Source organism: Anolis sagrei, chromosome 1 (genome assembly GCF_037176765.1).
Source record: "Anolis sagrei isolate rAnoSag1 chromosome 1, rAnoSag1.mat, whole genome shotgun sequence".
NCBI classification, from domain to species: Eukaryota; Metazoa; Chordata; class Lepidosauria; order Squamata; family Dactyloidae; genus Anolis; species Anolis sagrei.
In genome coordinates this window covers 150967701-150993964 of record NC_090021.1, presented here as the reverse complement: position 1 = coordinate 150993964, position 26264 = coordinate 150967701, and the positions used below count along the sequence as shown (strand labels likewise).

General features: G+C 41.5%; 1 long non-coding RNA gene across 1 annotated transcript in view; it reads right to left on the bottom strand.

Annotated features, from left to right (window-relative positions):
• Positions 1-18825, bottom strand: part of LOC137095917 (uncharacterized) — a 36129-nt gene extending 17304 nt beyond the window's left edge. Inside the window, exons 1-2 of the long non-coding RNA XR_010909064.1 lie at positions 18538-18825; positions 8148-8271 (exon numbers count right to left, since the gene is read on the bottom strand). This is a non-coding gene — a long non-coding RNA (uncharacterized lncRNA). The remainder of the gene's footprint in view (positions 1-8147; positions 8272-18537) is intronic.
• Positions 18826-26264: the final 7439 nt, after the last annotated feature.

The window sequence follows — 26264 nt, the reverse complement described above, 5'->3', positions numbered from 1 at the left end:
AACTTACCAGAACTCTGTCTTGCCTAGATTAACGATTAAGTTTCAATTTGTTTGTCCTCATCCAGTACATTACTGGTGGCAGACACTGGTTTAGGACCAGGACAGCTATGTGTCAGTTGTTTAATCATTTTGTTAATTATGAATCAGTACTTTTAAAGAAATATTAGCCAGTCTGTTCATTATAACCCCTTCTCTAGTTTGTAAATGGCAGCTTCTTTTCCTTGCTCCCAACCCCACCACCCCCCGGAGGAGCCCCCAGTGGCGCAGTGGATTAAACCCCTGTGCCGGCAGGACTGAAGACCGACAGGTCGCAGGTTCAAATCCAGGGAGAGGCGGGTGAGCTCCCTCTATCAACTCCAGCTCCTTATGCGGGGACATGAGAGAAGCCTCCCACAAGGACGATAAAACATCAAATCATCCGGGCGTGCCCTGGGCAACATCCTTGCAGATGGCCAATTCTCTCACACCAGAAGTAACTTACAGTTTCTCAGGTCGCTCCTGACACAACAAAACAAAAAACAAAAAAGACCAATATAAATCCAGTTAAGTTAAAAACAAAATTTAAAGCTATCTCCCTTTATTAAAACGACAGCAAATTAACATAAAACACTATTTTTAATCTGTCGCTTTTAAGACCTTCTCTTGCTCTATACCTCTAGCAATGAGTGGGAAGTTTGAATGGGACAATATTCCAAATTCAAAAATAGCAAAGTTATGGTTAAAGGAAGCCAACCAATGTAGAATCGTGGCAGGAAAGTTAGGTTATAGTAAAAAAACAACAACCCCAAACTATGAATTGTCAGGTGCTGCAGATTCAATTAAAATAGTCATATTATGTAAGTACAATATCAACATACAGAACTGAAATACAGGAGCTTTCCAGGAATATTCACATATGGTTTCAAACACTGTGGGATTGCTGATGTTCCTCTTTCCTAGATGTTACAGAATTCCTCAAGGTAATAGTTGTCTTAATTACATTTTCTAATATGTTCGGGAAATTAAGAAATATATGTCTGTCTGTATGAACATGTATTTTTTTTGTCACAGGACACTTTCAAAGAAACCAGCATTTCAAATCTCCTTGGCATCTTTTCCTCTTGACTTCATTTAAAGAAGAGCAATAATGTTTCCGCACCCTTTGACACCCAGTACTCACACTCGATAAGGCCAGGAATGCAAATGAGTTGCAATTCCGGCTTCACTGCAATCTCAGCCCCAGCACTGAGGTCCGTTTGATGTTCTGTTGAGTGGCGGGACGGCGGGAACATTATTTCCTGCTAACTGCAAGAGCTTATTAAATCCCTGATTTGAAATCTTGCTGTCAAAGAGAACACAGTCAGCTGGTGCTTTAAAAAAAGGCTGTATTGTCAGTTCTTGCTGAGCCTTAAAACTGGCACAAAATATAAAGCAGAGGGACGTTAAACGAACTGACAAGTCTTGAGGTTTCTACTGTAAAGCTTCAGGAAATAATTATTTGGGTTTGCAATGTTAAAAAAGGTGACTTCCTGTCAAAGAAAAACGAGGGCCTTTGTTTTAAGTAGGATTGGGAGATCACACAAAACCAAGGTAGGCTAAAATGGTTTTTAAAAAAATTAAAAAGAGAGATACGATCAAACAGATTCATGAGAAAATTCTTTAAGGAATATGTGTCCTGTGGCAACCCATGTGAAATTGCAAAATATCACATTTGTGACAATAAGACGCACAGATTAAATTGATGTGATATGAAATATAAAATAGTTGCACCAGAAATAATAGTTCTTAATAGAGCAGAGAGACAAAAAGAGATCAGTGTCACAAACACTCTTTCATCAGGTTCTTCTATTTTTAGAAAGTTTGCACCAACAGAAGAAAAAATACATTTTCATGAAATTTATAAACATTATGCATTTATTTATTTGTCATGTCAGGGGCAACCAGACCATTGTATTACATTTCTAATAGAACAAAACAAACAAACAGGTTAAAAAACCCCCACAAAGTTTGCAAAATTGGTAGTTGATTAAATGTCCTTTGACCAGTATCTGGCTACTTGGAGTGCCTCAGGTGTTGCCGCAAGAAGGTCCTCTATGGTGCATGTGGCAGGGCTCAGGTTGCATTGCAGCAGGTGGTCAGTGGTTTGCTCTTCTCCACACTCGCATGTCGTGGATTCCACTTTGTAGCCCCATTTCTTAAGGTTGGCTCTGCATTTCATGGTGCCAGAGCACAGTCTGTTCAGCGCCTTCCAAGTCTCCCAGTCTTCTGTGTGCCCAGGGGGGAGTCTCTCATTTGGTAACAGCCATTGGTTGAGGTTCTGGGTTTAAGCCTGCCACTTTTGGACTCTCGCTTGCTGAGGTGTTCCAACGAGTGTCTCTGTAGATCTTAGAAAAATATGTCTTGAGTTAAGTCGTTGACGTGCTGGCTGATACCCAAACAAGGGATGAGCTGGAGATGTTACTGCCTTAGTCTTTTCACTATTGGCTGCTACTTCCCGGCAGATGTCAGGTGGTGCAATACCGGCTAAACAGTCTAATTTCTCCAGTGGTGTAGGGCGCAGACACCCCGTGATAATGCGGCATGTCTCATTAAGAGCCACATCCACTGTTTTAGCGTGGTGAGATGTGTTCCACATTGGGCATGCATACTCACCAGCAGAGTAGCATAGTGCAAGGGCAGATGTCTTCACTGTGTCTGGTTGTGATCCCCAGGTTATTATGCAGAATGATTATGACTATACATGACTATTGTCATTATGGATTTCGTACGACTAGTATGACAAATCTTAAAAGTTTGTGCTTTAAACCCATGCACAACAGACAGGAAAAGGACAGCTTTTATTAAATAACATCTTTAAAGTTTTGTCGAAGATTTTCATGGCCGGAATCACTGGGTTGTTGTAGGTTTTTTTGGGCTATATGGCCATGTTCTAGAGGCATTCTCTCATGACGTTTCGCCTGCATCTATGGCAAGCATCCTCAGAGGTAGTGAGGTCTGTTGGAACTAGGTCATTCCACAGATATATAAACCCATTTTCCTAGTTCCAACAGACCTCACTACTTCTGAGGATGCTTGCCACAGATGCAGGCGAAATGTCAGGAGAGAATGCCTCTAGAACATGGCCATATAGCCCCCCAAAAAACCTACAAGAACCCAATCTTTAAAGTTGTTGGGACATGTTTTTGAAGAACAGATTGGGAAAAAGCTTGGCCAGGGGAATAGTACTTTTAGCACAGGGTTGTTGTAGGTTTTTTTTCGGGCAGTATGGCCATGGTCTAGAGGCATTCTCTCCTGATGTTTCGCCTGCATCTATGGCAAGCATCCTCAGAGGTAGCGAGGTCTTTATTTATTTATTCTTTAGGGCCCACTAGAAAAATCACTACAGAACAACCTTAAAGGATTGGTATAAAAGGCAGAAACCAGGCCCAGCTTTCTAGTGGGCCCTAAGGAATAAATAAATAAAGACCTCACTACCTCTGAGGATGCTTGCCATAGATGCAGGCGAAACGTCAGGAGAGAATGCCTCTAGACCATGGCCACACAGCCTGAAAAAACCTACAACAACCCAGTGATTCTGGCCATGAAAGCCTTCGACAATACTTTTAGCACAACTGACTAAAGTTTAATTCAATGGGATTTCCAGCTCCCAAACTCAAATCCATCGACATTCCTATAATTTATGAAAGCTAACAACATATTAAAGCAACATTTATACACAAATAAGTATTTTTAGATGTTTAAAGACACCAACCTTATTTTAATGACAATTGCATAAATAATCCCTGAATGCAGCATAAACTTCATCATAAACTTTGAGGTTTGAGCCCATGCTCTGTATAGTGGATTTTTGAAATGGGAAGGCTGGAAGGAAGACACATGTTGAATGTCACATCCTTTCAGGAGATTTATCAGTATTAGGACACAAACTGCAAAGCCATGGAAAGGCCTGAACAGTGGTGGCTGCTCATATCAATCAACAGTTTGCTCGCTATTCTGTCACCTGTTCATGGAATAGTTACAAAGAGAAAATGAAAAGAATGAAAAATCTCACCGAACATCAAGGCAGCTTTCATTTTGTGCATGAGTGTGTGTGTGTCTCGGCCACTTTATTTCATGTGTGCAATGTGGGAAATTCACGGATTTCCAGTCCATTAAAACACATTTCAGAACTGTGTTGTTTGAAGTTACTTTACTTCAGAAACAGCTCTTTTCAATTAACTCTGAAACCTCTTTCAACAGCCTTTCATAAATAGGCCAACATCAATGGCAGGCTCTGAGTCAGTGTGTATCTCTAATGGAAATGCACAATGGGCTGCGCTCCATGCCTGCAGGGGGAACATCTTCCATTTCAGACACAGTCAATGAGAGGTTTTGCCAGCTATTCTGGGTCTCTTACTTTTTTCATGTGTGTGCGAGAGAGAGATTTAGCTCATAGTTGATCAATGGTTGTGCTTTTTAATTATATTGTTCAGTCTGTAATGATTAGTCACTCATTCAACCTGGGTGCGCTTTTTAGTCAGCATGGGCAAACACAGAAAAGAAGAAGAAGAAAGTCATGTTAAATCCACTGTGTGCAAACTTTGGGAGTTTCACTTTTATCCCCCACTACCAGAGGGCAAAGGAAATTGCCATGTTTATGAAGGCCCAGCATCTCCAACAAAGCTTATACTATTTCAGGATAGTGTCACTTCCCATAGGCCCAGCACCTGGAAAAATCAGGACCTTGCAGTAAGGTGTATATCTTTCCAGGAATTTATTAATACGGAGTAAACTGGGAAATCTTATTTTCATAGAATCATAGAATCATAGAATCATAGAATCAAAGAGTTGGAAGAGACCTCATGGGCCATCCAGTCCAACCCCCTGCCAAGAAGCAGGAATATTGCATTCAAATCACCCCTGACAAATGGCCATCCAGCCTCTGCTTAAAAGCTTCCAAAGAAGGAGCCTCCACCACACTCCGGGGCAGAGAGTTCCACTGCTGAACGGCTCTCACAGTCAGGAAGTTCTTCCTAATGTTCAGATGGAATCTCCTCTCTTGTAGTTTGAAGCCATTGTTCCGCGTCCTAGTCTCCAAGGAAGCAGAAAACAAGCTTGCTCCCTCCTCCCTGTGGCTTCCTCTCACATATTTATACATGGCTATCATATCTCCTCTCAGCCTTCTCTTCTTCAGGCTAAACATGCCCAGTTCCCTAAGCCGCTCCTCATAGGGCTTGTTCTCCAGACCCTTGATCATTTTAGTCGCCCTCCTCTGGACACATTCCAGCTTGTCAATATCTCTCTTGAATTGTGGTGCCCAGAATTGGACACAATATTCCAGATGTGGTCTAACCAAAGCAGAATAGAGGGGTAGCATTACTTCCTTAGATCTAGACACTATGCTCCTATTGATGCAGGCCAAAATCCCATTGGCTTTTTTTGCCGCCACATCACATTGTTGGCTCATGTTTAACTTGTTGTCCACGAGGACTCCAAGATCTTTTTCACACGTACTGCTCTCGAGCCAGGCGTCCCCCATTCTGTATCTTTGCATTTCGTTTTTCCTGCCAAAGTGGAGTATCTTGCATTTGTCACTGTTGAACTTCATTTTGTTAGTTTTGGCCCATCTCTCTAATCTGTCAAGATCGTTTTGAATTCTGCTCCTGTCCTCTGGACTATTGGCTATCCCTCCCAATTTGGTGTCATCTGCAAACTTGATGATCATGCCTTCTAGCCCTTCATCTAAGTCATTAATAAAGATGTTGAACAGGACCGGGCCCAGGACGGAACCCTGCGGCACTCCGCTCGTCACTTCTTTCCAAGATGAAGAGGAAGCATTAGTGAGCACTCTCTGTGTTCGTCCACTTAACCAATTACAGATCCACCTCACCGTAGTTTTGCCTAGCCCACATTGGACTAGTTTCCTTGCCAGAAGGTCATGGGGGACCTTGTCGAAGGCCTTACTGAAATCCAGGTACGCCACATCCACGGCATTCCCCGCATCTACCCAGCTTGTAGCTCTATCGAAGAAAGAGATCAGATTAGTCTGGCATGACTTGTTTTTGATAAATCCATGTTGACTATTAGCGATGACTGCATTTGTTTCTAAGTGTTTGCAGACCGCTTCCTTAACAATCTTTTCCAGAATCTTGCCCGGTATCGACGTGAGGCTGACCGGACGGTAGTTGTTTGGGTCGTCCTTTTTTCCCTTCTTGAAGATTGGGACCACATTGGCCCTCCTCCAATCTGCTGGAACTTCTCCCGTTCTCCAAGAACTCTCAAAGATGGTTGCCAATGGTTCCGAAATGACTTCCGCTAGTTCCTTCAGTACTCTTGGGTGTAGTTGATCTGGCCCTGGGGACTTGAACTCATTAAGAGCGGCCAGGTATTCCTGGACGACTTCTTTCCCAATTTGGCGTTGGATGTCCTCCAATCCCTCATCCACTCCATCTTGCTGAGGTTGAAGACTCTCTTTTTGTGAGAAGACCGAGGCAAAGAAGGCATTAAGTAGTTCTGCCTTTTCCCTGTCCCCTGTCAGCATTGCCCCATCTTCTCCTCGAAGAGGTCCTATCGCCTCCTTGTTTTTCTTTTTTCTACTGACATAAGAATAGAAGCCCTTTTTATTGTTTTTAATGTCCCTGGCAAGTCTGAGCTCGTTTTTTGCTTTAGCTTTGCGGACCTTTTCCCTACAGGTGTTGGCTATTTGTTTGAATTCTTCTTTGGTGATTTCTCCCTTTTTCCACTTCTTGTGCATGTCTCTTTTGTGTCTTTTTTACTTTGGATTAATCTTGATTAACTGAGGCATTATTTGGATGCCTCAAGTTAACCTGCCATCTATCATGGGTTTTGAGTCTGTGTGGAAGGATCCATAGTTAACCTAAATAAATTCAGATCTGTAGGACCAGATGAACTGCACCCCAAAACATTGTGGGGGCTTGCTACTGTACTTGAAGAAACACTTTTCATCATATTTGAGAAATCTTGACAAATGGGTAAAAGAATGGAGATGAGCAAAATATTCCTTTCTTCAAAAAAAAATAATATGGGGGAGCCGAGTTAGGGAACTACACATCTCCCAAAACAGGTTCTGCTGTGGTAAAACCATCTTGCCTAAGATGGAAACATGCCTGCCTAGTCTTTCTTATTATTACACAAATCATTTTGAATACACTATGTTGATCCTACTGCACCGTATGAGATGTTCACACTGTCCCTATCTTCATACATGGCCCACTTTTTAAAATATAAGAACTGTGCAACTTTGAGAGTTCAGAGGTTCAAACCTGCACATCGCCCCTTCAAATTCTTGTATTTTTAGTTCAAAAGCAATGTTTATACTCAGCTTAAAATATTTTTTAAAAAATAAGCATGAAAGTTGACCAACAACTGATTCGTAACCCTTTTGGTACTAATGTTGGAGAGTGGTCCTTGGTCAAAGTGGTCCCTGGTCAAGTCGTTCCTGGTCAACTGGTCCCTGGTCAAAAAAAGGTTGGGATCCACTGATTTAGATGCTTCTCACTTGTCCTCCTCATGGGAACTGTTTGATATAGTGCTGTCAATGCCTCACTTTGTCATGAACTTTCTTCTCTTTTTATATCCCTTACTACTGATTAGGATCTGTTGGAAAATAGCTGATTCCATTGTTGCCTCTTCTACCTTAGAATAACAGTATGATAGAATTGGAAGATACCCCAATATATAATCAAATATATAATCAAATCACTATTACATGGCATTCACCTTCAGTGCATGGAGGACCTCCTTGCAGCAACACCAGAAGCACTCCAAGTGGCCAGATACTGGTCAAAGGACATCTAATCAACTACCAAACTCACAAATTTTGTATTCTGTATTTTGTATTTTTGTATTTTGTCTGTTTGTTTGCTTTGTTCTGTTAGAAATGTAATATAATTGACTTGTTGCTGATGACTCGATAAATAAATTCACCTTCAGTGTCAAAACCTCCAAATAAGAAGACTCCACCACACTCCAAGCTAGCATAATTCACTACCAAAAATGCTTATCTTCAGGAAGTTCTTCCTAAAACTTCGCTGTAGTTTGAATCCAGTGCTCTGTAGAGCACCAGGCAATGAGCTCCCCCTCCCCCTCCTCAGTATGACATCCTTTCAGTTATTCAAATAAGACTCTCATGTCACCTCTTTACCTCCACTTCTCCACACTAAACATACCTGGTCCCTAAGAAACATGGTTTCCATACATTTCACCATTTTGATCATCATTCCCAAGATACACTCCAACTTGTCATCATCCTTCTTGATTTATGGTGTCCAGAATTGTCGACAATGTAATTTCCTGCAAGGCAAATTAGTACTTTATTAGATTTATTATTTACATAGTTTGATTTCCAACTAATATCAGGTTAACTCAAATCTCCCACCATTGCTATTTTTTTTTTGTAGGTGTGGCCATTGTTCCAGGAAGGTATCATTCAAGTCCTCAGTCTGGTTCAGGGGTTTATAGCAAACCCCCACAGTGACATTGGTGTTGTTTCTTTCCCGCTTAATTTTTACCCAGCTGTTCTCAACCTGGTTTCCAAGATTAAAGTTATGGACCTCTTCACAGGGACAAAAATCTTTGATATATAATGCAAATCCTCCTTCTTTCTTCTTTGGTATATTTCTCAGAAATAGGTTATGTCACACTGTTACTGCATTGCAATCATGAGACTCATCACACCAGGTTTTGTTGATGCTTTGCTGTGTTCATGTTCATTTTTATGATTGTCACATCATTAGCCATGGCTGTTTTCTTTTTTGGCAATAATTCATTAGATGATGTAAACAACAGAGGAAAAATGGCCTCCATCCAGCAAATATAGTAGTAGTTGTAGTAATAGTAATTTATGACTCATGGTAACCTAATGGAGTTTTCTTGGCTAAATCTGTTCATACTTGGTTTGTCTTTCCCTGACTCTGAAATGTGTGATAGACAGGCATGTAGCGGGAGGGGGGGGGGGAGGTGGCTTGAGGGGCTTCAGCCCTCCCCACAAAATTCTCAGGGTAGTCCATGAGAAGGCCTTACTGGTACATTATTTAAACTGTTATGTTTATTCATATCATGATCTGATCACCATGCTCAATACATCCCATATGCATAGGGGTATTCAGATAATGATACAAAGGGTTTGCTAGGGTAGATCCTCACCCCCACCCCCCCCGAATCAACTCAGCCCCTCCTCAAATCAAAGTCAGCCCCCTCAAATCAAAATTCTGGCTACGGGCCTGGTGATAGGGGTTCCAATTCAGCAAAACCCCATGTCATTTTTGGTGCCCGGTTTTGGCTACCCCCTGTTCTGTTTTTAGGGAAATTCCCAAATTTGGGAGGGGTTTTTATTTTCATGCTGGAAAAACTTGGTCCACTGATGCCAATGGGGAAAATTTAGAGGCTCATTTTTCTGTCATATTTAGGACTATCAGCATAAAACCTGTCTTACTTGTAGGCCATATTTACTACTGCAAGCCTGCCAAGTTTCAGAACGTTTCACCAATACACTACATTTTTGGAAATTTCAAAAATATTTACTATAACATTTAAAAAAACTACAAGAGTGGGTTCTGGGAATTGAAGTCCCAAAAGCATGCCACAAGAGGGGAGGGGAATGGAAACAATAACCAGGCCTCTGATTGGCTGAGAAAGAAAGTGAGAAACAGAGAGAAATCTCAACTTCCATCATGCCCCGGGAGGGAGTACAAGGCTCCTTCAATGTTTGCACCACACAAAGCACTGCTGGGAAATGACTTTCCATTCACCTCAAGTGGGCGCAGGGTGGAGGGGAGGGCCTTCAGGAAGGAATGCAGGAGGTTGCCGGGGAAGAAAGCAAAGTAGTAGCAGCTTTCCTGATTTGCGAGGCTGCCCTGTCCATGCATCACTGCCTCCACTTCAAGTAGAGTGCCGCTCAGCCCCATTGGTCTCCATTAGTTCCCATTAGCCAAAAAGATCCAATTGATGTGATCTGTACTGGCTGCACCAAACTAATTTTCATGGATTTGGCAACTGAATCTGCTGAACCATCCAAATCTGGTACACACAAATGAAATTGTGCATGCCCCTAGTGTGTGATGCATCCAAGGTCATCCAGTGGTTTTTCATGACTGAGTAGGAAGTCAGATCCTCGTCTGTAGTGCTCACGCCACTATATCTGGACTATATTTGGTCTATAGTGCTCTCACGCCACTATTATATGTGTGACTAGCCACTCATACAATCCTATTCCACTGCTCTTTCATGTGTTTACTGAATAAGCCACTAATGCAGAATACTTTATTGACATATCTCTTATAGTGGAGGAGAGTGTGCATTGATGGAAAATATAACTCTAATTTAAAACAGAATTAACCAACACAAGTGCCACGCCAGGGCAAAGAAGCATTGTGAGCCCTGATGTCAATAAAGAGAAACATTGCTGTTTAAAATATAGGATCATTAATAGAGGCAATGAGATTTATGAAAAACCCAATGCAAAAAGAAAGATTCCTTGTAAAAATATCCTTTAAAAATCATAGCTCATCAAACTTTTATCCTAATACAACAAGAATACTTTCAGTAAAGAAAAAACAGAGAACTTCTAGGAAAGGAATTGCTGTTAATTATAAAAATATCCTTAGGGGATGCCGTTGTGAATCAATATCACAAGCATATACATTGGTTTTATGTTCATGAGAGCTAAGTGGGTACAAGACATAAAAGTCCATCCACCAATATAAAAGATAGACATCTGTTTTAAAGAGATTACCGAGCTTTCCTGTCTTTGGTATTAAGCTTCATTTTAATAGACCAATTCCAGAAATATTGCTGCCAAAGAAAAATGCTCCAAGTTGATCTGTACTTCCTATGGATTTTACAGATAGAGTCTCAAACTGACCAAATGGGGGAATTAAGTTAGTGCTCAATGTGACATTCTATTGATTTTTGAATTTTTTTAAAGGAGGCAGCTGTAAACTAATGCATTTCAAGTAATATATGTATTCATAAATACTCTTTTAAATGTTGCATTACAAAATACACAATCTTTTATACATTGAAGGACTTCCTCTTTAAAAGTAATCCCTGATAAAATGTGTATATATTAGGGCTGGGCGGTTTCGTTCATTAATTTCGTAATTCGTTAATAATTCGTTATTTTTTGGGTAAACGAAGCGATAACAAACCATCCAGGAGCAACTAAAAAACGAAACGAATTTTTAAAGCTATTTCATAATTGTTTTGTTATTGTTTCGTTATTATTTCCGTATGTGTCTGGTGCAAGTTTGATAGTTGTTTCCCTCCCCTCTCCCTGGGTCGGCATTTACCCCACTTCCGGGTCCCTGGCCTCTGCTTAAGTGGATCAAATTCTCCTCTCCTCCTGTCGTCACCTCACCTCGTTCCTCACTCTGGCCTGCGTGCATTGGGCAAAGAGACACAGCAGTGTGCAGCACTCAGAGACCTGCCTGTTGCCTGCCTAACCTCTTTCCTTCTCCAGGTTAAAACTATTATATTAATTATATTTATTATTATTATTATTATTATTATTATTATTATTATTATTAAGAATGGATGGCCATCTTTCAGTAGTGCTTTGACTGTCCCTTACATTCACGAAGGCAGAAAGTGGTTTGTTATTATTATTATTATTATTATTATTATTGAGAAGAAGCATTGTCAAACCAGAATAGAGATCTCACCCACCCTCCTCTCTCTCTCCTTCCCCCCCTTTCCTTCTCCAGGTTAAAACTATTATATTAATTATATTTATTATTATTATTATTATTATTATTCTTAAGAATGGATGGCCATCTTTCAGTACTGCTTTGACTGTCCCTTACATTCACGAAGGCAGAAAGTGGTTTGTTATTATTATTATTATTATTATTATTGAGAAGAAGCATTGTCAAACCAGAATAGAGATCTCACCCACCCTCCTCTCTCTCTCCTTCCCCCCCTTTCCTTCTCCAGGTTAAAACTATTATATTAATTATATTTATTATTATTATTATTATTCTTAAGAATGGATGGCCATCTTTCAGTACTGCTTTGACTGTCCCTTACATTCACGAAGGCAGAAAGTGGTTTGTTTCACCCCTCCTCTCTCTCTCTTTCCCCCCTCTTTCCTTCTCCGAGGTTAAAACTATTATTTAAAACTATTATTTTCACGTCGCGCAACCGCGTCCGCCATTTTAACGAATTGATTCGTTAATATTAACGAAATTTTGTAAATACCGAACTTTTTTAAGGGAAAATTTTGTAATTATTTTAAATATCGAAACAAAAAAAACCCCCAAATACAAATCGATTTTAGAAACAAATTTTTCCGTTGTTACCCAGGCCTAGTATATATAATCTCAGAAGGTGTTTTTCTTTTGTTTCAGAAACACTGTTTTCTCCACATAGAATACAAATGGACATGTTTCATTCCTGGACCAACTGTTGCCATGATATACTTAAAACAGTTTTTAAAATAATCTTCTGCATGTGTACTCAGAAATCAGACTGAGGACACCATGGTGTGATGGTGTATTAGGTGTCACAATCTCATTCTCAGTGAAAATGGGAACAAACCATCATTGCTGTTTCCCCCCATAATAGGTTAAGGTAAAGGTTTTCCCCTGACATTAAGTCCAGTCGTGGCCAACTGGGGATTGGTGCTCATCTCCATTTCTAAGCTGAAGAGCCGGCGTTGTCCATAGACACCTCCAAGGTCATGTGGCTGGCGTGACTGGATGGAGTGCCATTACCTTCCTGCCGGAGCAGTATTTATTTATTTATTTATTTGCTTCATTTCTATACCGCATTTTTCAGCCCTTAACAGGCGACTCAATGCGGTTTACAGTGCAATTAAAACATAACAATGCAACAAACAGGATCAACAACATCGATCCACAACAATTAACAATCGAACAAGACAAATCAACAAAACAACAGACATAACGCCTCAGTTGAAATCAGATCCGTTCTCATAGTCCTTGTGCCGTTCCTATGTTCCATTTACCGTCTTCCTTGATTGGTTGCACTGCTTAGCCAAACGCTTGTTCATAAAGCCAGGTCTTAACCATTCTCCGAAACGTCAGCAACGAAGGTGCCTGTCTGATGTCTGCCGACAAGGCATTCCATAGCCGGGGGGCCACCACTGAGAAGGCCCTGTCTCTCGTCCCCGCCAGACGCGCCTGTGACGCAGGCGGGATCGAGAGCAGGGCCTCCCCAGACGATCTTAATGTTCTAGTCGGTTCATAGGTGGAGATGCGTTCGGAGAGGCAAGCGGGGCCAGAACCGTTTAGGGCTTTATAGGCTAAGGCCAGCACCTTGAATTGTGCCCGGTAGCGGATTGGCAGCCAGTGGAGCTGGCTCAGCAGAGGAGTGGTATGCTCCCTGAGTGCTGCTCCCGTTAGCAACCTGGCTGCCGAGCACTGGACCATCTGAAGCTTCAAGGCAGTCTTCAAGGGCAACCCCACGTAGAGCGTACCTATTGATCTACTCACATTTGCATGTTTTCAAACTGCTAGTTTGGCAGAAGCTGGGGCTGACAGCAGAAGCTGATGCTGTTCCCCAGATTCGAACCTGTGACTTTTCGGTCAACAAGCTCAGCATCTCAGCAGTTTAACCCACTGCACCACCGGGGGCTCCTCTTTCCCCATAATATTGTTCTATTAATACAGATCAAGCTATCTGCTTCTTGTATTGTCTCCCTATCTTCCCCTTTAACTGGAAGATCTGCACAATTCTGAGATTTCTCATTCTTGCAACAATCTCCTATTTTGTGTTTTCATCGGTATGCAATTTTGTAGTTGCACAGTGACACTTTTCCGGTGTGCTATGCACACATTCATATTGCTGTATCTCCCATTATAATAAATATGGATAACAATATAGTGAAAATCCCAGCTTTATAAACATTAGTTTATGCTGCCAGAGTGTGGTGTCATTAGCAGTGCCAAATCTTATTTGGGGATTCTGGGATCACAACAGCAAAATTTCAAGGGTTCCAATCAGTGACAATGTTTATCCATTTGAATCCAGTGCACCAAATCACAATTAAAGGTGTATGTCCATATTCAGAAGGCAACCTCGATTAATAAATCAAAACTGTTAGCATTGGGAGTATGCACGATTCTATTTTGAGATACCGGGTTGGGGAATTCCGGCAATCCGGCAACCTGCCCCCCAGAAATGGGCCGGGGGGGGGGGGTTGCAGTAATGGACCACGTGGTGACCAATCTTTGGCTGCATCCATTTGCATCCGGCTGCCACATGATAAGAACGTAAATGGAACTTCCGGCTGGCAGATAATTGAATGTTATCTTCCCCTTCCCGATTTCAGGAATTTCCCAGTAAATGGAACAGGGGAGGGTGGGGGAGGGGGGAGATGAAAACAGTGCCCAAAAGCAGTGTGTTTTTGACAAATTGCACACTCTTAGTTAGCATGCATGTGAATGTAAGTGAACACATGAAGTACTAAGCTTTCCAAAAATATATATGCAGGATCTCGCACATGAAGGGAACGCATATACAACAAACAAAAAAAGCAAAGTGGGTGAACCAAGCAAAAGGATCAACTAATAACTAAGCACCTTTAAGTCCTTTCGGTGTGCCCAGAGAGCACCAGAAGGAAGTGCTTTCAGGATCCTATTCACAGGTTTCCTCCATAAAATACGATGGCCAAACACAGGGGAAAATCTGGAATCCCAGGCTTATCCTGGGCATAGCTACCTAAGGGCACTTCCAGACTTGAAACAAATCTGTACCAAAGTGGGTTTTTAAAACCTACTTTAGTGTGGATTTGATTCCTTACACCTCTCCCCAAAATCTGGGTTTTCCCAGGGTGTATATGTTTAGATGCCCTGCCAGTAACTTCCGGGAGGGCACCCAGACACCACCACCCCAAACCAGCCTTACAATTAAACAAAAACTTATTGGGCTGCCATCAACCTCCTCCGGCAGGCCTCCCGTTGCATAGAAATGATGTCTGGAGGTGGGGGAGGGTAGAGTGATTTTCCTCCTTGCCTCCTGTCAGTCCTGGGAAATGGTCTCCCGCTGTCCTCACATCTTCCTTTGAAGTGGATCAAGAGGGCAGATGAAGGACATCCAGCAGAAGTGTTTTTTAAAAATATTTTTTTAGAAGATTCACTCAATTGTGTGCTGAACCTCATATGTGCACATGCAAATATCTTCATGTAAACAGAAGCAGATTTGTCATCTCTGTCTTCACCCAATTGTTAATTCAAGCTCTCTTTAATATTATAAAGTTTAAAAGAAAGAATTGCAGAGAGTTCTAATTGCTTTCCATTTGTGCTTCCTTTGAACCATCTGTGTATCCGTGGCTCCATGTTTTGACAGCCTTATCAGCTAATCAGTTGCATGAGCTAAGCTGTTGCAATGCCATACAATGCCATACTTCAATACCATCCACTGTGGATTGAACTTCCATATTGTTTACTATGATTATATTTGGAGATATATATGCCTGTGTGAATCAACCTTTACAAAGCTACTGAAGTGCCCTTAGGCTTCAAATAAATGTAGTTTCTCCAATAGTCTATTTTTTCCTGCCATGTCTCTCTCTCCTACCCCACCTTCTTCCCTCTAATGACTCTCTCTCACACACATACATATATATGATTCAGCTCCATCAAGGGTCCTTGCATAGTTCAGGCTTTTAAAAAATCTTTCCCTTCCATGTGCCCAACCATCCATCCATATATTTATTCATCTCTCTCTCTCTCTCCTAAAAAAATCTGTTTTTTAAAAAAAACTTAAAATCAAATAAAGAGTACTGCGAGAAAAGAGGTTGCATGCTTTCATAAACAACAACCAACCAGTGCATGGTTAACAAAGTAGAAGGTTACCATAAAGGCCTGCCAAACTCTTCTCTGTATAATTACCACTAAAAGCAGCGTTTCTCAACCTGGGGGACAGGACCCCTGGGAGGGGGTCATGGGGGGGGGGCTTCAGAGGGGTCACCAAAGACTATCAGAAAACACAGTATTTTCTGTTGGTCATTGGGGTTCTGCTTGGAAAGTTTGGCCCAATTCTATCATTGGCAGGATTCAGAATGCTCTTTGATTGTAGGTGAACTAGAAATCCCAGCAACTACAACTCCCAAATGTCAAGATCTATTTTTCCCAAGCTCCACCAGTGTTCACATTTGGGCATATTGAGTATTCATGCCAAGCTTCATCCAGATCCATCATTGTTTGAGTGCACAGTGCTTTCTAGATGCAGGCAAACTACAACTCCCAAACTCAAGGTCAATGCCCACCAAACACTTCCAGTATTTTTTGTTGGTCTTGGAAGTTCTGTGTGCCAAGTTTGGTTCAATTCCATCGTTGGTGGAGTTCAGAATGCTCTTTGATTGTAGATTAACTGTAAATCACAGCAACTACAACTCCCACGAGATGCAGAGCCAACCTTAAGAAATGGGGCTACAAAGTGGAATCCACGACATGCGAGTGTGGAGAAGAGCAAACCACAGACCACTTACTGCAATGCAACCTGAGCCCTGCCACATGCACAATGGAGGACCTTCTTATAGTAACACCAGAGGCACTCCAAGTGGCCAGCTACTGGTCAAAGGACATTTAATCAACTACCAAGCTTGCAAACTTTGTGTTTTGTGTGTTCGTTTGTTTGTTTGTTTGTTAAAAAATGCAATACAACTGTTTGGTTTGCTCCTGTCATGATAAATAAATAAATAAATATTTGCAATTGATTTCTCATCACTCAAAACATCCAGAAATGGAAACAATACATCCAGAAATGGAAAAGCACCAGGATTGTGGCGCAGCTGGCTGAGTGTCAGCTGCATTGAGATCACTCTGACCAAAAGGTCATGAGTTCAAAGCCAGCCTGGGTTGGAGTGGGTTTCCAACCATTGTGTAGCCTGTTGTCGACCTTTGAAACCTGAAAGACAGTTGCATCTGTCAAGTAGGAAAATAAGGTACCACCTTAAAAGTGTAGGGAGGCTAAATTAACTAATTTATGAGGCCATAAAGAAGCACTCCAGCAGGGAAGCATGCGAGGAATGCGGAGGTACTTCATCAGTGTCGCAGATGGACGATGAAAGCGACAGCTCCCCTGGTGGCCAAAAAAAGTTAAATAGCCTCTGTGTATGTCTGTATATGTTTGTATGTCAAAAATTGGCATTGAATGTTTGCCATATATGTATACTAGGGCTGGGCGGTTTCGTTTCGTAAATTCGTAATTTGTTAAAAATTCGTTATTTTTTTATAACGAAGCGATAACGAACCATTCTGGAGCAACTTAAAAATGAAACGAATTTTTAAATTCGTTTCGTAATTGTTTCGGATTCGTTATGTATTCGTTTCGTTATCGTTTTGAAGTTGTTTCGTTATTATTTCCGCATGTCTGGGGCAAGTTTTATAGTTGTTGTTTGTTTAATTAGTGAAAAAAAATTATAATATCACACCAACAGTCAACAACAGAGGGAGAGGGAAGCTTCAGAAGTTCCCCCTGTCCCATTTGGAGGTTTTTTAGCGTATTGCGCAGTTGCATCCGCCATTAACGAATCGATTCGTTATTGTTTCGAAATTGTTTCGTTATTGTTTCGTAATTTTTTTTACATTTACGAAATTTCGTAAATATCGAACTTTTTAAAAGAAAAAATTCGGAATTCTTTTAAAAATCAACACGCAAAAACCCCCAAAAAACGAATCGATTTTAGAAACAAATTTTTCCGTGGTTGCCCAGGCCTAATGTATACACTGTAATCCGCCCTGAGTCCCCTGCGGGGTGAGAAGGGCGGAATATAAAAGCTGTAAATAAATAAATAAATAGAGCAAAACTATATATTTTGGAGCCTGCCTTTCATTGCAAAGGCAGTGGCAACAGCAACAAACGCAACCATATCACACAAAGACGAAATCTAAGGTGTTAAACATGGAAGGAAATTAGCAAGAGGATTAAGAACCAGACAGAACAAGATGCAAGACATTGGGTCTTTGGAGTGGAATTTGTAAATTGAAGCAATTGATTTTTGCTGGGAAATAGAAGCTATGTCTAATTCATTAAAACCGAAATCAGCTTCCTTTGAGCTAAATGGAGCCATTCTATTCCAAACCCTTTAGTGAAGTATTAACAATTTGGAGGCATTTGGGTGCATATCTTAAAAAGTGCTACATTAACAGAAACAAGCTTGAAGAGGGGAGAGAAGAAAAGTTGGAAACTCTCCCCCTCCAGCCCCCCTCTCCCTTACACACGCACACGCACGCACACAGAATATGCCTCCAGCTCCTGTCCTTTGCTACTGAAGCATTTTAAGGTCTATGTTTAATATTGCCAAGCCTACTTGAGTGATAAATGCAACTGTATAAAAATTACTTATTACAAGCTGTCATGTTGCCTCACTCACATTGCACGGCTAGAGGCACTGCTACATCTCCACCTTGACAGCATCAGCTTTAAAATAAAATGCTTTCAGTCATGAATACAAAACATAATTTACCTTTTCATAGTACTTCACTTCAGAAATCGCATGCTGCTACCGTCAAAACTTTACCTGAGCAATGCACCGTCAAATCCACTCATTCCAGCTTGTCAGTTTACCTCGAGAGTGGCTTTCCATTGACTCACCTTTCAAGGAAAGTTAAGCTGTTTGCTTTAATTGCCTCCCTTTTCCATTTTGTTTTCTTTTTTTATCCTCAGTTGTCTACTGAGACTAAAGCATTTAACTGGAGCAGAGAATTGCTCTTTCATGGTTTACCGCGACATTGGAGGTCTCCCCCTAACCCCGCCAACCGTGTGTCACATGCTTTCCTCTCCACTGCCCTTCCAGTGGCGGCCTCCCCTGCCAGCTCCTCCATCCTTCCAAACAACTGGCTGAAATCTGTGCTTGAAATCTGCACCATGGAGATATCCAGAGGAGCTCCTTGGCTCTGGCATTAATACTGTACCAGTGCTTAAACACAAAAGCTCACTGTAAGCTATGGATGTCAGCGAGATTGAAATTGGATGTGAAGGTTCCAAGGAGACTTGCTGTGTAACAACTGATTCATTGTGACTCTTTTTATAGTTGGTCATGATGCGTACAGTATGTGAAGTTCCCATCTGCGCTGGTGTCTGCCCACCAGCCACCCTGCCATGCCGGCAAAAGTGGATCCAGCGCTGAGCGCAATTGGAAAGGAGCCGCAGATGCCTCCCGTTAGCCTAAATTCCTTCTGACAATGTTCACATCCAGTTAGGGCCCAAAGTGCTTGTACTTGTCAGTTGGGATAAAGCATGAAGAAAATAGTCCTGTTTTCCCCCAGAAAGGGAAAGAGGATCGCCAAAGGAAATGTTTTCTTGTTCTCCTTTCCCACAATATCCTGACATCTCTATCTCCCCACTCCAGATTCTCTTATCCCACTCTCAGTAGAAATGTTTTTCCCCAGAGATGCAATGGATGATGAAGAAGCTCAGACTGACATGGTTAGCTCTTGTCTTCAGTTCTGCTTTGTTCATTTGCTTACTGGGAATATCATCATTGTCATCGTCATCATCACCACCATCATCTTCATCTAGTTGATAAAATTTGTTACATAGGTTTTTAAAAAAGGAAAAGGAAAAAATCTATATACAGGCAGCCCCCAAGTTACAAATAAGGTTCTGTATCTTTGTTTTTAAGTTGAATTTGTTTGTAAGTGTCAGTCAGTCAGTCAGTAGCCTTTATTTCAGTCAACAAACCATCGGCTAAGTCAAGTGAAAGTAGAATAATGAAATACAACATTTAAGTAATTAATAACATCGCATTTGGCTTATGATTAATGAAAACAAGTATCACCATTCGATATCGGTTGAATGACTGTCTTTATAATCTAAAACAGAAACTGATTGCCAATAAACAATAAGTCTCCCGAATACTCTTTGTTACACTCTTAGCGTTTGCAGGTTATTCACGAAGCACTTGCGGCTTTTTGCCGCTGCAAAGAGAAATTTGGCCACCTGTTCCGTTACCCTTTTGTCAAGATCAGACAGTAAATAAGTGCAGTACCAACTTAGGGTTCTTCCTGGCCACTTGGTGAGTAGAGGGGATATTAATCTTAGTCTATCATCCTTGTAAACTGTGCAAATAAAAAGTACATGTATTACAGTTTCGATTTTACCCTCCCCACAAAGGCAAACTCTATGTTCATAATCAATCCCTTTGTATCTACCCTCTAGTATGGCTGATTTGAGGGTATAAAGGCGAGTCGTGTGGCCAACAACAGCTGGACAGGGGGGAAACCAGATCCCACCAACTGTCCCTCCAATATAAAGAATTCACGGGCACCTATATAACGATTGAGGTGATGTCTCTCTAATAAACTTCCGCTGCCACCATAAACTGCAATGCACAGGAACACCCTAGCTATTCAAAATAATAAAAGGGTTTTTAAAGATCCCCAAACACTGTGTCTTCTTATTTCTTCTTTAAGGAAAAACACTTGAGGTTGTTTGAAACAGGGACTATAGCCACAAAAGGCACACTTGACTCAGGCTTTTTAAGTTTTAAAAATAAGAAAAGTTTATTGATGAAAATACAGAAGAAAGTAAGTGCTCTTTAAAACTTGGCTGTTACAGAGAAAATGCTGGTTCTTGTCTTTAAAGCGTAATGGTTACATGTGAATGGTTCTGTCTTTGTTACAAATATAGAGATTTTCTTCTCTTTAAAACCAAGTATACTTGACAGGAGCTGAATCTCTGTCAAGATACAACTGTAGCTTAGCTACCCTAAACTGTGGCCTAGCTAACTACACTCCAGCTATCTCTCCCTAATAGCTGTTACCAGTTTGCTACAGCTTACTTCGCTGGCAAACCCAAGGCAAACTGCCTACTCTTAACACGAACTCCTAAAACTACCTTCCTATTCCTACTCTCTAACAACAACCGACTCACTGAAAAAGCCCTCTTCTTTCCCTCCAAACCTTTCTAAACTCCGCCCCCTTTTCTAGACCAATCCTGGCTGTTCTAAGGCTAACTCAGGCTTAGGACACTCCCCCTCTCTGAAATGGTGTTTTCCCTGAACTAAAATGGCTCCTGCTGTCCTCTGCCAGGCCTACCAGAGCTGCAACTAACTAGCCTGCCTCTCCTAGGCCCTGCCATCCAGGCTGGCAAGGTAAGGGATCTTTACATTCGGCATTAAATCTGGCCCAACTGAAAGCAAGATGAAATTTTGGGATGTTTAAGGTACATTTTTAAAGTGTAATTCTAGCCAAAAATATATACTTTTTAGATTTGGATAGTATAATAGTAATAAAAACAACAACAACAACAACAACAAGATCGTGCAGACAGACTACAAGCAGAGGCATAACACCATTGCTCAGATGATTCATTAGAACCTGTGCCACATATACCATCTGCCTGCGACAAAGAACTGGTGGGATCACAAGCCGGAAAACGTTACAGAGAATGAACATGCCAAACTCCTCTGGGACTTCTGGATTCAGACAGACAGAGTTTTGGAGCATAATACTCACAATCGTGTTAAAAAACAAAGTATGGATCGTCAATGTCGCAATCCCAGGTGACAGCAGGATTGCAGAGAAACAACTGGAAAAGCTGACAGGATATGAGGATTTAAAAATTGAACTGCAAAGACTCTGGCCCAAACCAGTCAAGGCGGTCCCAATGGTGATCGGCACACTGGGTGTAGTGCCTAAAGACCTTGGCCTGCACTTAATCAGAATCAGTGCTGACAAAATTACCATCTGCCAGCTGCAGAAGGCCACCTTACTGGGATCTGCACACATTATTCACAATACATCACACAGCCCTAGATACTTGGGACATATTTGGCTTGTGGAAACAAGGGTTGGTTTTTTTGGTCGTGTCAGGAGCAACCTGAGAACCTGCAAGTTGCTTCTGGTGTGAGAGAATTGGCCACCTGCAAGGATGTTGCCCAGGGGACGCCCAGATGAGTTTGATGTCTTATCATCCTTCTGGGAGGCTTCTCTCATGTCTCCGCATGAGGAGCTGGAGCTGATAGAGGGAGCTCATCCGCCTCTCCCCGGATTCGAACCTGCGACCTGTCAGTCTTCAATCCTGCCAGCACAGGGGTTTAACCCACTGCACCACTGAGAGCTCCAACAAGGGTTGGTGATAAAGCTTCAGTGGAGACACCTTTCCTCCATGATTGCTTTTTTCAGGAGTGAATTTCCCTTCTGAGGGGTAGATTTCCTCTCACTTCCAATTGTGTCACCCTTGTTCTTAACTATGAGTCATTTGTCAGTTGGATGTTAGTAATTTGGGGACTACCTGCACAGCACTCTGGAAAGATGTCCATCCAAACTCTGCTTAAAGTCGCTCCTGACACAAATTAACCATAAGTATCTGAATGGCTATTAATGGTTTCTTTCTCTACATGTCACTGGTGGAAAGTCTATAATGTGTGAAGGTAGATGTGAAGTTAAGTGTGCACTTCTTCAATTTTTTAAAGAACAGTTGCAGTACCCAATAGTCTTTACAGAATCCTATTATTTGACCACTTGATAAAGATGTAAGACACATTTAATTCCCCAGAGTAGGGGTAGGAGAACCTTTTTTCTGGCAAGGACTATTTGGATATTCATAACATCATTCATGGGTCACACCTTTATTTATTTATACTATTTTTATTATAAACAAACCATTATAAAAGTTGTTATATTATTACAAATTATACAATTATTCAAGGTGTTTCAAAATCAGGTGACCTTTGAGTTGACTTAATAAGAACCTCAACTAATTGATGAGATCCCCAGGGTGATTTGCCAGCCTCTGTGGCAAATTGGCAGGGCAGCAGGACAATCCTGGTGCAATCCTGGCACCAGCAACAATGCTTCTCTGTCACATGTGGGGAAGAGTCATCGTGCAGCTTCCCCCTGTACTGGTCCTGAAGTTCCCTATGGAACACAGGAGGCCCTGCATGTTCTGGACCAAGCATACTGGGATGCACCCCAGATCATCCACTGAGCCTACTTTGTGTGATGGGTGACGTGGGGCTCCATCGATCAGCAATGCTGCATGTGCTGTCATTCGCTGGGCCTGTGCAAGAGGCTGTACACAGGATGTATATTCTGTGTGCCCAACGGGACACCGGGGCTGCCTCAGATGAGAAACCTTAGGATTTCCTTAAACAGAGTCTTTAGATTGCTTAAAAGTTGAACAAAGTTTTTTATTGTTGCTAAGGTCTTCAATAAATCACAACTATTTCAAGGCTTTCTTAACTAATTGGTGGCTTTCTCAATCTTGTCCACAGGGGACAGGCAACTATCTTCATAAACTGTCTCTTCGCTATCGGGGAAATCCTTAACCTCTATCTGTGCAGTCTGTCTTAGGCCTTGCTGGCGTGGGACCCCTACACCCGGTACCAACTGCTTCTGGCTGCCGTGAGTCGCCCTTACCAAACAGAGTCCTTTGTAGACTTTCAGTTCCCAGCAATGGCTGCCTGTAGTGCTGTGGAGCTGGATCCCATTCAGTAAAGGAGCTGTAAGGCTGTAAATTCCCAGCAAAGGCTATGCTGAGACTGTGTTCCCCCAGCCAAGCTGTAAAAGACCTGATTTACATCCTGTACGAAGACTTCTCTGTGTGGACTGAGCTAAAATAGCTCCTTTTCCCTCCCATAACCCAAAAAGGGGGCGGAACTAGAGAACCTAATGATGACTGAGGGGTCATTGGCCCAATAACTGCAAATTAAGGAAAGCCACCTAATTGTAAAATGCATAGAACTTTAGAATACATGCAAACAGGCCCGTAGCCAGGATTTCGTTTCGGGGGGGGGGGGGGCTGAATTTTTTTCAGGGGGGGTTTCGGGGGGGCTGAGTCTGAGTGAAAGAGGGTTTAGCCTAGCAAACCTTTTGTATCATTACCCCAATATCCCCATGCATATGGGATATATTGAGTATGGTGATCAGATCATGATATGAATAAACATAACAGTTTAAATAATGCACCAGTAAGGCCTTTTTGCGACCCACCATGAGAATTTCGGGGGGGGGGGGGTGAAGCCCCCCAAGCCCCCCCCCCCGGCTACATGCCTGCATGCAAATACTCAACAAAGGAAAGGTAAGTTGGAGCTCCTGGTACAGCCGTGCCAGTACACTGCAAGTGTCCAAGGATGCTTGCAGCCCATCATGTGATGAGGTCGTAAATGTGTGAGACTAAGAAAGAGTTTTAAACTAAAATAGATTTTGTTCTCTTGGGAGCAATATCTGCACTAGGAAAATCATCAAAACATTTGCTGAAGATGGAAAAACATGAGACTCTTAGCAAATGATACCTGCTTTCCATAAAAGTGCAGTTCAGAGCAGTATTACAAAACCCTGTCATTTTCACGCACTTTAAGGATGGATTAAAAGCATAAAAGCAGAATTGTTTTCATATAGAATATCTAGAAGCATTTCACAAAGGACCATTGATAAAGAGCAACTTCCATCTCTAAATATAGCCATTTGGCTTTCTATCTTCAGCAATCTTATTATTGTTAATGCTTCCCAATCAACCAGTCTTCCTCTTAGGTCAAAATGTTTATTTGGTTAATGCATTGTAAAAGTTCATTCCCTACTTATCCAAAATGTAGAATGAACAGAATAGAACACTTTCACATTGCTTTTATGGATCATATCATGGGAGGTCAAGTTGCAAATGTGAAAACTATATTTTCCGGCAGACTTCCATCTACATGAGATCACATTAAAAGGAAACTACTATAAAAGCCTTGTAATGGTAACAATTTCCCGGTACATATTGTGAAACAATGGTAAATATTGGGAATTTATAGATGAATGCTGCAAAATAAAACATTTGAAAGAAATATGCAGTTATACATAAATCGACATTTCTGAGGTGTAAACACTAAATGCAAGCTTTTACTGAACAGAGAGAATTGTCTATGGGTCTGAAAGAGGTGTCTTTCCTGAAGCCTTATCTGGATATATCAGGGATTAAATATATAGCCCACCACATGCTATGTTGCACTGCAACCTGAGGCTATTGCCTTGTGGTTCAAGAAGAGTGAGAGGATTTAATTAACCTACAAAACTGACGGCTACCTTCTTTTCCTTTTGTGGACTCTTATACCCCTGAAAACCTAATCCTGTGGGTTGAGAACCCTCCAGAGTATGGTCTGTGCTATGCGGAAGGGGAACTGCAGCTGAGAGTAGAAATTCACCAGAATTAGAGATAGCTTTCTAAGCACAGAGGCCATACTGGATCACACCTTTGGGTCCAGAAACAAAATGTTGCACCATAATAATAATAATAATAATAATAATAATAATAATACTTTATTTGTACCCCGCTACCATCTCCCTAAGGGACTCGGTGAGGCTTACAAGAGGCCGAGCCCATAATACAACAATAAACAATAGCAACAGTAATACAAAACAATAAATGAACTCATAAGCAGAAAATAAGCAATAAACATTAACAATAACACGACACATTTAAAAACTTATGGCCGGGCCAAATGTAATAATTAAAAATTTAAAAATAATGCTGGGCATGACAAGATGACATATAACCAGGGTAGAAGTTTTGGAGAGGGATGAAATGTGCAGACAATTCTAGATTACTAGTAAAGTGCGTTTAGGGACATATTGCTGGGAGTTTCCTTATTCTGGGAAGGCACACTGAAACAACCACATTTTCAGGCTCCTCTTGACTGCCAGAGTTGGGGCATGCCTAATGTCCTTGGGGAGTGAGTTCCAAAGTCAAGGGGCCACCACCGAGAAGGCTCTCTCCCTCATCCCCACCAATCATGCTAGCGATGGTGGTGGGAGTGTGAGCAGGGCCTCTCAAGATGATCGAAGAGATCTTTTGGGTTCGTACACAGAGATGCGGTAACACAGGTAGGCGGGTCCCAAACCGTTTAGGGCTTTGTAGGTAAGCACCTGCACCTTGAATAGAGAGACTGGACACCAGGAGATGGGTTAAATGAGATGGACACAACTTTTAATACAACAAATGCAAGTCAATACATTTAATTACAAATACCCTTTTTATTAAACAATTTGTTGGAAAAAAGGGAGTGTACACCTGGCTCCAATGATCACCTCCAAATATTCACAAGTTTCGCAGCAACTTAAAGATGTTGCTATTTTATTTTATTTTTTTTTAGAGAGAGGCCGATATTTTTGGGAGACCCCTATGCATGTGGGTTTCAATTTTTTTTTCTGGCAGTCACATTTTACTCAAAGTTCATGCATCCTATACTCCTCTGTGGGATCTGTGCTTTTAGGGTATTTAGGCTAGATCAGATATAGCCTCAAATTTAGAAAAGATAAACACACATACAAATCCTGTGGAAAAAGAGTGGAAGGAGATTTGGGGAACAATTTAGGGATGAAAATAAATGAAATAGA